This window comes from Micromys minutus (genome assembly GCF_963924665.1).
Source record: "Micromys minutus genome assembly, chromosome: 4".
NCBI lineage: Eukaryota > Metazoa > Chordata > Mammalia > Rodentia > Muridae > Micromys > Micromys minutus.
The window spans coordinates 69,862,708-69,873,453 of record NC_137973.1 but is presented as its reverse complement, the minus strand read 5'-3'; the positions used below and the strand labels follow the sequence as shown (position 1 = coordinate 69,873,453).

At 43.0% G+C, this 10,746-nt stretch overlaps 1 pseudogene across 1 annotated transcript; it reads right to left on the bottom strand.

Annotated features, from left to right (window-relative positions):
• Window positions 1-3,415: 3,415 nt before the first annotated feature.
• On the bottom strand, window positions 3,416-9,802 carry LOC308420138 (small ribosomal subunit protein uS13-like; annotated as a pseudogene). The gene is made up of 2 exons: window positions 9,601-9,802; window positions 3,416-3,900 (listed from the first exon to the last, which is right to left on the bottom strand). The product of its transcript is annotated as a small ribosomal subunit protein uS13-like (transcript).
• Window positions 9,803-10,746: the final 944 nt, after the last annotated feature.

Sequence of the window (10,746 nt, the reverse complement as noted above, 5' to 3'; positions counted from 1 at the left end):
GACAGTCTTACATTGTTGGACAGATCGCTTTGGGGAAACATGCTGGACTTCATGGGTGATAGTCAAACAACTGCTGGGGAAATTCTGCACATAGATATGAGATGGTAAGAATCTGGCTTAACTAATCCACCTCCTGTAAAAAATGTCAAGTAAAGAAGGAGCAGTTTATTTACAGCAGTTTGCAGGCAGGGGAAGTCTGTCCAGATGAGAAAGGTTTACATGACTTTAACAGTTGCTTTGAAAGACCACCTTTACTTGAATTTTGAAAAAAAAGATTTATTTTTATTTTAGGTGTATGAGTGTTTGCCTGCTTGTATGTATGTGCACCACATGTGTGCCCACTGCCAGTGGAGGACAGAGGAGTACGGTAGAGTCCCTGGAGATCATGGTAAAGAAGTTACATGCCGCTGTGTGGGTGCTGGGAGTGAACTTAGGTCTTAAGCACTGAGCCATCTTTCCAGCCCTGTCTGTCAGGAATAGATTTCAGGACATCTTATTAAAATAGAATCTTTGGCCATGGTCATGGTTTTATGGACGCTTTTTAAAGGAGTTCTTGTGGCTGTTAAATTCATATGTTAACAAGTAATACACAAATGTAGAAAGGATGGTTCTTCATTATCTAAGGTAAGAGCAGAAACTCTTTACCAGCGTCTTAAACACAGCAAGAGTTGGTCGTGATTACAAGGAGAGGGGTCTCTAAGGAGAGTGGTCTCGCACAGAGAACCAGGGGCACAGATTTCTGTTAGGGAGTAGGTTCTTTCCGGAAGGTACAAGTTGGAAATCTGATTTCCCAAAGGTTTGAACTACAGTTCTGAAGATAATTCCGACAGCTGGGTTAGCTAACTCAAACAAATTGCCCTTCCTGGAACTGATGAGAATAGTCCCTGCCAACATCCTGCCTGGATTCCAGCGCTCGGGACTTTAAGAAGTCTTCTTTATCAGTTCGTTCATAATCTGTAATGGTATTATGGAAAACCTGGGCAGGGCTGGCCACAACTCTCATCTGTGGGTCTATTAAAACAAAGGCACATTTCCTACAAGTTGAACTCTTGTGTGAATTTATAAAAAAAAAAAAAAAAATGGGCATAGGTGGATGGTACACATCTTTAATATCAGCACTCATGAGGCAGAGGTAAGCAGATCTTTTTTCAGTAATGGACACCAAGTTCTCGATACCTGGTTTGGGGGGATATTTTACATATAAGCCATGAGGTGCCTAATCCTTCCCAATCTCACATTTCCTGAGCTCCTGTTTTATCTCTGCTTTTATGAGATCAACTTTGCTATATTCCCCAGATGAGCAAGACCATGCAATACTTTGTGGCCTGGCTTATTTCACTTAGCATGATGTGCTCCAGGTCCACTCACATTACTAGAAATGACACCACAAAGAAAACAAAACTGTTTGAGGCGACAGATATGCTAATTACCTCCATATGATCATTACACAATGTATATATGTGTCAAAACCCACCTTTGTGCCTCAGAAATATGTACAATTGTTATCTGTCAGTTAAAATAAAATAAATAAAGTACATATACTTTAATCTTTACATTGAAATTTGTTCTTTGGAAAGCCGGACCGTGAAACGCTATATTGTTCGCAGCTCAGCAGTGAAGAGAGCTTATTGGTCTTGCAAAGGACCTGAGTTCAGCTCCCAGTCCCCACATCTGGCCAGGCAGCTTTCATCCATCTTAAACTCCTGCTCCAGGAGATTCAAACCCCTTTTCTGGCCTCTGTGGAAACTTGTACAGATGTGGCATAGTCTCACAGATGAATACTCATTGATAGCAATAAAAATAAAATTTGAAGGAGAAACTATGTCACCAATTAGTAACTGTGTATAACCAAACCATGAAATAAATAGAAAGAGAAGAAAAAAACATAATTCTTAATCTAATCAGCATGAGAGTGTTAACCCCATTAATGGATTAATTCACACAGTAGTTCATAGTGAAACAGGCCCTTAGGAGGTGAGGTCAATTGAGAAGCACTGCCCACTGGTCTATGCCTACCTGTTCTTCTTGCCTCGTGTGATGTGAGCATCTTTCCTCTATTGTGCACTTCTGCCTTGTCACAGACCTAAGAACAACTGAGACATATAACTATATACTGAAACTACAGCCAAATAAACCTTCCTTCTTTAGTACCTTCTCCCCTCCTCAGGTATTTTCTCATAGCAGTGAAGGTTGAATAACACAGAACTTTATTTACTCATTCATCCATCCATCTACCCAACCATCCACTCATCCACCCACCCATCCATCCATCTACCCAACCATCCACTCATCCACCCACCCATCCATCCATCTACCCAACCATCCACTCATCCACCCACCCATCCATCCATCTACCCATTTGTAGTGGCTTGCCTGGTTGTCATCCTATGTCTGGAATGAAGCACAATCCAGAATTGGAAGGCTCACCTGTGATCCTGATCTTGAGGCTGGAAGATACAAGTTTCTGACCTGGATCTTGGCATGGAGATCTTGAGACATAGTGGCTGTGAATCCCAGGAGACTAAGGCAAGGAGATCTCTGAGCTCAAGATCATCTGGGACAAAGCAAGTCCCAGATCCAGGTGTGGTGGTACACATCTTTAATCTGAAACACACCTTCTGCTGGAGACGTACATAAGGACATTGGAAGAAGGAAGGCTCTCTCTCTTTGCCTGCTTGCCTTGTGGGACTGAACAACTAGATCCTTGGACTTCCATTCACAGCTGCTGCTGACTATTGTTGGGGAGTTGGACCACAGACCATATGTCTGTGAATAACTTATTATAGAAAGATTACCCATAAGTTCTGTGACTCTAGAGAACCCTGACCAATACACCATCCATCCACCCATCTATCCATTTATCTATTCATCCATCTAAATATCTAGCCATCATCCATACATACATATACCCACCTACCCACCCACCCATCCATCCATCCATCCATCCATCCATCCATCCATCCATCCATCCATCTGTCTATACATCTGTTGGAGTCCTGGCATCTGAAAAGAGGACCTTACACATGTTAGATGTTCTACCATTGAAATATTTTACTACATAATTTATTTTTTAAGATGATGCCAGAAAACTCACATAAGATGCTGTGAAGATATACAGAGGAGAAAATTTTCCAGTCACTATTGATATGTAAAATTAGTCCTTGGTAGTATAAAACAACCAGAGTGCATTACCAAGTATTTTCTTCAGCAGGAGCCCAGGAACTTAGCTTTGAGATATATGTGGGGCTTTGGGCATCAGAAGGCTTTCCTGGGCTATCGAGTATTCCTGAGGGTCAAACAGGTTGACACATGAGCTGCACAGAGTAAGGACTTCTGTGTTGTCAGACTTCTCACTTCAGGTGTGAATTTTTTTTTAGGTATATAAACTATTTATTATCAGCAAAGACCCAGAGACTCATTTCTTCTTGGATACACCCACAGTATAGCCCTGTGGCCAGTGGTCTTGCTGTGCTGACCGAGGACACAAAGGCCCCAGAAGTGGCGCAGCCCCCTATGGGTTTGACTTTCCTTCAGCTGCTCCAGGTTCTCACGCAGCTTGTTGTCTGACCGTTGGCCAGAACCTGGCGGTATTTCCATCCTTCCCATCCTTCTGACTGTTCAAGAACCAGTCTGGGATCTTGTCCTGTCGTGGGTTCTGCATGATGGTGATCACACGCTCCACCTCATCCTCCGTGTGTTCTCCAGCCCTCTTGGTGAGGTCAATGTCTGCTTTTCTCAACACCACATGAGCATGACTCTACCCCACACCCTTAATGGCGGTGATGGCAAAGGCTATTTTCTGTCGCCCATTGATGTTGGTGTTGAGTACTCACAATATGTGCTGGAACTTTTCAGAGATCACTAGAGACTTGGTGGCGGTACAAGCAGCACGTAGGCCTCCTGAGGAAGAGCTGGTGTGAGATCACTCGAAAGAGAGTCCGAGATTTGATCACAGAAGAAATAGGAGTCAAAGGTCATGCATAGTGCTGCTTGAAAACTGCACAAGGTCTTTTCTGCCTCAGTTTTTTTCATTAAAGCAGCCATGTGCCCAAAGAAGAGAGGATACAGATTCAGCCACTGCATGAGAAGAACGCCGACTAACTTGATAAGAAAAATCACAGCACGAAATCTATGTAATTAACCTAGGAAGTACGGTGTTGTGGTCATCTCTGCTCTGATGGTGAAATCTTCAAAACCTGAGCGTGGAAAACATCTCTCACAGTTGCCCGTGGGCAAGCTGAGGAAGGTAAGGTTGCTAACTACCAAGTTCCCATCAGCAAGCAGTTGGTTAGGGCTGGCGAGGAGGAGGGCTGAGCAGTCCCCCAGCGTCGACACGCAGTGGTTCCTGGCCAGCGAGAGCCTCAGGCAGAGTAGCTGGTGTTCGTGGCAGGCAGCCTCTCAGGGACACAGCCGCACATGGGGGTGAATACCAGCGGATTCTGAGCAAAGAGCTCAGTCTCAGAAAAAGCATTTTTCCTTGTCATTAAATATTCATTGTGACAACTTCTAATGGTTACATAGATACTTTACTTTGTTTAATTAACATCTTTTTTCATAAATTGAAGAAATAGAAAGGAAAAAACCCCACACAGTTTGGCCAATTAGTGCCACTGAGCTAGAAGAGCAATTGTGTATCTTCCTGCTTTTCCTTAGTATGCGCCCTCTCTTCCTTATTTATTTAGTTTATAAGTATGTATATAATTAAACAAGATACATGTCATTATAATGGATATAATGAACTTTGATCTTATCATGCTAATACCAGTCCCCTCCTTCTTTTCCCCAAAGTCTCCCTTCCTGTCTTAATAAGAGATTCCATGTATGAGAGAAAACATGGAATCCTGAAGTTTTGTTTTTCATTAATTTTATAACAGGATTGCATCACTCTCTCCTCCCTCCCACCCACCCCAATATATTTTCCTCCAACTCCTTTCATGCCCTCACCCTCAGACTCATGCCTCTTCTTCATTCACTATCACTGTTAGATACATAGATATGTTTGCATGCACGTGTACAAATTCACACACATACACACACACACACACACACACACACACACACGACCTAGCCAGTCCATTTCTGTTATTTGTGTGAATATGGTTTCTGACAGCGTTGGATTAGACAACCAAGATGGGGGCTCATCATTAGGAGAGGCCAGCTCTGCCTCTCTTGGCCGTCATTAGTTGCCTGGTTTTGTTGTTATTGTTTGTTTTGTTTCATTTTTATTTAGGGGTGGGATTCTACGGGTGATGTACCCACTGGGGCTGGGCTCCTTGCAATAATCTTTGTATGACCAAATCTAGCTTAGTTCATGTCAATGATGAAATCTACCTGAATGAGAAATGTCTTCCATAGGCTCACCTATTTGAACACTAGAACCTTCAGGAGGAAGAAGAGCCTTACTGGAGGAAGTGGGTCATCGTGGGTGGACTTGGAGAGCTTATGATTCAACCCACTTCCAGTGTGTGTCTGATCTTTGTCTTTGTCTCCCTTTCCTCTCCCACTCCCTCTTTCCCTCCTTTTTTCCCCATCTTTAAATTAGTTCCTTGAAATTTTTTACTCAATGTACTCAGGTCATATTCACACCTCTCTAACTCCTCCCAGATCCAGCCCCCATCCATAACCACCTAACTTTCCAACCTCTTTTTCCTTTTAACCAATCTAGTCTAATTTGTGTTGCCCATCTGTTCTGCTGAGTGGTCTTCCACTGGAGGACTGCCAGCCTACCATGGACTGTACTGTTAGAGAGACCCGACTCTTCCTCTCCCAGCCGCTATCAACTGCCCTTGCGACTCAGACAGACATGGGACTTTATGCCCTAGCCTGTCCATGCTGGAACTGTGTCTGGCTTGACTCTGTGTGGGTCTTATGTGCGATTCCATGCTCCAAAGCTGTACAGAGTCTTAGGAAGACCATGGGTAAACTGAGGCTTGGAAGTCAGAAGACTCCAAAGTTGAGAACATGTCCATAGGCCACATTCAATTCCTCAGTGACTTTTTTACCAAACATGAAGTAAAAACCCATTTGTTAATTAACGTGACTTGAGCAAGTTAAGTGAAGAATATTTATTGTGGCCCACAGTTCCAGGGAACAGTCCACCAGAGTGAGAAGCCGCTGTGGCATGCGCATGAGGCAAGCTGGTCATGCTGTGTCTGCGGTCAGGGAGCAGACAGCAAAGATCACTGCTGCTGGATTTCCTTTCTCTTATTCTCTTTACCTGGCCTAGAACAACCAGAGCATGGCTGGAGAGATGGCTCAATGGCTAAGAGCCATGGCTGTTTTTCCAGAGGTCCTCAGCAACCACTTGGTGGCTCATGAGCATCTATACTGTGAATTAACACCCTCTTGTGGCATGCAGCTATACATGCTAACCTCAAATACATAAAAACAAATAATTTTTTTTTTTGTTTAAGTGCCAGAACCCAAAGTATGAGATGGTACAGTCCATGGTCACAATAAAAATCCCTTACAGGCATGCCCAAAGGCTAACCTGATCTAGATAAACTCTCACAAATATGCTCAGAGTCTAGCCTAGTCTAGGTAACCCCTCACAGGTTCTGTCCAGAGGCTCCAGGGGCTCCTTTCCTAGGTGGTTCTACTTGATAGTCCATAAAAACCTTCACACTCCAGACAATGGGCCCCTTCCTTTCTCTCCACACTCCCTTCCTCCCACCGTATGCCAGTCACATTCTCTATATAACGTGAACACCTCGAGGTCTTTCTAGACTCAAGCATGTTCTATGCTTCTCCTCTGTATTCGGTTTCTTCTACTTAACTAACAAATGCCTCTGTGGTAGCTTGAATGGAAATGGCTCCTATATAAGTCAGTGGCATCATTGAAGGTATGACCTTGTTGGAGTAGCTGTGGCCTTACTGAAAGAAGTGTGTCCCTTGAGGGTGGGCTTTGAAGTCTCAGAAGCTCAAGCCAGGCCTGGTCTGTCTCAAGACAGGCACAATGTCTCTTCCTGTTGCCTGTCAATCAGGTATAGAACTCTCAGCTACCTCTCCAACACTGTGTCTGCCTGCTTACTGCCATGCTTCCCATCATGATGATAATGGAGTAAACCTCTGAAACATAAGCCAGCCCTAATTAAGTGCTTTCCTTTATGAGGGTTGCTGTGGTCATAGCAATAGAACCCTAACTAAGACAGCCTCTCTTTGTATGTGACTTCATCACGTGACTTCATTATAAACATGTTTGGAAGTGGGTCTCCATTAGTAACTGCCTCACTCATTGTTTTTTTCTCACAGCATTTATTATGATTAGTAAGAGGTTTTGGTTTTGCCTCTTCTTCCAACAGGAAGCAATCCATTAAGACCTCAGGATATTTAGTGCAGAGCATGACATGGAGAAGGGTCTGGAAGTCCCTTCATAACACCACACATGAAGTTAGAAAGGGAAGGTAGGATGTGTAAAGCTGGCTCCACAGTTAAGAGCACTTCCAGAGGACCAGGGTTCATTTCCAAGCACCCAATACTGGGTAGCTCACAACTGCCTATAATTCACGTTCCACAGGACCCAACGTCCTCTTCTAGACTCTGCAGATATGGTACCTACATGATGCTCACACTTACATTCAGGAACACACACACTAAACACATCAATGAGGAACCTATTTTTTAAAAAGGTGAAGGCATATAGATCGAACTATGTGTCCCAGGGATAGATATGAACTGCCAGTATTTCTGGGAAGATGGGGTTTCCTTCCAACCACACAGTGGGAAGAGGGGGCAGATATTGGTTTAAATTTAAAAACCAGCAAAAATATTTAAAGTTTTATTTTCAAAAGAGAGCAACAACACATATTTTTCACAGAATGAACGCTCTCCAAGAGTCACACTGGGAGCTTTGCAAACCTGATTTATTTCAAGCTATAGGGAAAAATGATCTTAGGTTCATGAGTTTTCTTCTGCTTCTGACCTGCTAATCCACATTCTATAGGACATTTGGAGGAAGGCAGAACAGAGTGTTAAATAATAGATGTTCCGTTAAATAAAACAAGATACCTGAGTCAGAGATGTGGGAGAGAATCACACTATATTCCCAAACAAGCGTTTGTCTCAATGTCCGTGAGATTGTCACTGTGCTAGAATTTCCTTCTTTTCAAGGCTAAACAGGACGCCATTGCAAATCTCCCTCCCATTCTGCTACCGGCAGGCTCTTGGGTTGCACCCATAATTTAACTACTATAAATAACTTGAGTTTATGAATATTTCTCTATGACTCTGTTTTATTCGTTCTCCGAAGGGATAAAACAAAAATTAAAACTGCTATGTTGTATAATAATAATTCTCTTTTGAGGATTTTGAGGGGTGACCACACCACATCCCACAGCTGTGCCCTGTTTCCATTCTCACTGGAAGTACCTAAGGCTGTTTCTATCTCTCCATGTTCTCCGTAACCTTCCTTTCTCCCCTCCCCTCCCCTCCCCTCCCCTTTCCTTCTCTCCTCCCCTCTCCTTTGTCCCCTTCCTGTTTGTTTCCTTTTGTTATCATCCCCCATTTGTGGAAGATGATATCTGTCTGCAGAGTTGATCATATTTTTATGTATGTCATGGGTGACTGCAGATCTCTGGAGGAATATTTCTAGCCCTTTTGTCCATTTTAAAATTGAGTGACTTGTGATTTAGAAGTTTGCTACTTATTGCAGATAGGAAACCCATGTTGGATGTGCTGGCTAGTTTTACATCAATTTCACAACAAGCTAGAATCATCTGAGAGGAGAAAACCTCAATTAAGGAAAGACTCCACAAGATTGGCTGATAGGCAAGCCTGTATGATATTTTCTTATTGATTGAGGTGGGAGGGTCCAGCCCCATTGTGGGTGGTGCCATCCCTAGGCTGATGGTCCTGAGTTCTGTAAGAAAGCAGGATGAGCAAGCCAGTAAGCAACATCCCTCCATGGCCTCTGCATCAACTCCTGCTTATATGTTCTTGCCCTGCTTGAGTTCCTGTCCCAACTACCACCATGCTGAACAGTGATATGAAGGTGTAAGCTAAAAATACCCTTTCTGCCCCAGGTTGTTTTTGTTCATAGTGTTTCATCACAACAATAGAAAGACCTAAGTTAATATATACACACGTATATATGCGCATGTGCATATATGTTATATATGTTATACGTTATATGCTATACATTATATGTTATTCAATATACACTATACATTATGTATTATGTATTACATATTATATATAATATATAGTATATAGTATATAGTGTATAGTGTATAGTGTATAGTGTATAGTGTATAGTGTATAGTGTATAGTATATAGTATATAGTATATAGTATATAGATTTTCTTTCTCTCATTTTTGTGGATCACCTTGCTATCCTGTTGATTGTGAGGTTTGATGCACAAAATATTTACATTTTTTGTGCAGTTCAATTTATCTATTTTTGTTGCCAAGGAGTCATTCCAAAATTTAATAGTGTATAGGCTTTTGCCTACCTTTACTTCTGAGAGCTTCATGGTTTTAAGTGTTTGATTCATTATGAGTTAACTTTTGGTTATTTCATCTAGTTATTATATATGATATTTGATGGGAGTCCAACTTCATTTTTTGCTCCTTGGTTTCTAGTTTCAGAGTCATATTTCAGACTTCTTTGGGGGATGTTCTTGGCACACTTGCTGAAGAGCATGTGCTTACACATGCAAGGCCGGCTGCTGTGCTGGTCAGCACGCATGCCCTCGTGCCGGTGGCTGCTCTGCTGGTCAGCACGCATGCCCTCATGCCGGTGGCTGCTTTGCTGGTCAGCACGCATGTCCTCGTGCCGGTGGCTGCTCTGCTGGTCAGCACGCATGCCCTCATGCCGGTGCCCATTGTCTCCGTTACTGTGGTTTTGTAGTTCATTTTAAAGTTGGAATTTGTGAGATTACATTGAGCTTATGGATTGTCTTGGTGAGGGTTGAGGTCTGAATGTGAAAAGTCCTTCATAGCTCCATGTGTTTGAACACTTAGTCCCAGACAGTGATGCTCTTTGGCGGGGAATGGGAGTGGGAGTGGGGATGGGGGATAGGGGGTTGGGGGGTTGTGGGACCTTTAGAGATGGAGTCTTACTTGAAGAAGTAGGTTATGAGGGGTGGGCTTCGAGGTTATATGCTTCAACTCCTTTTCCTATTCATTATTTATTTCCTGAATGCTGCCAGTGAAAGGATGGTGATACACATCCCTTCAAAGTGGAAGCCAAAATTTTTCCTTAAATTGCCTCTTGTTGGATGAAGAAAGTAGCAGACATCTTAGTAAAGTAAAGACCTCTAATCCACTAACATGACATGTATTTCCATTCACTTAGGTTTTTGTGATTTCTTCTAATAATTTTTTATATTTTGTCATTAATTTTATTTACTCTATATCCCAATTGCAGTCTCTGTCTCCCTCCTCTCCACCCCCTATTACCTTTCCCCTTCCTCTCAAATAAGGGAAAGTCCCCCTTGGGTACCCTGGGACATCAAGTCACAGCAGGAGTAAGTGTATCCTCTCGCACTGAAGCCAGACAAGGCAGTCCAGGTAGGAGAGGGAATTCAGTGAGAGGCAACAGAGTCAGAGACAGCCCCAGCTTCAGTTGTTAGGGGAACCACATGAAGACTAACCTGAACATCTGCTACAAATGTGGGGGCCCTAGGTCCAGTCCTTCATGCTCTTTGGTTGATGATCCAGTCTCTGTGAGCCCCCATGGCACTGGTTAGTTGACTCTGTAGGTCTTCTTATAGTGTTCTTGAGCCTCCCTGAGCTCCATCTGATGTT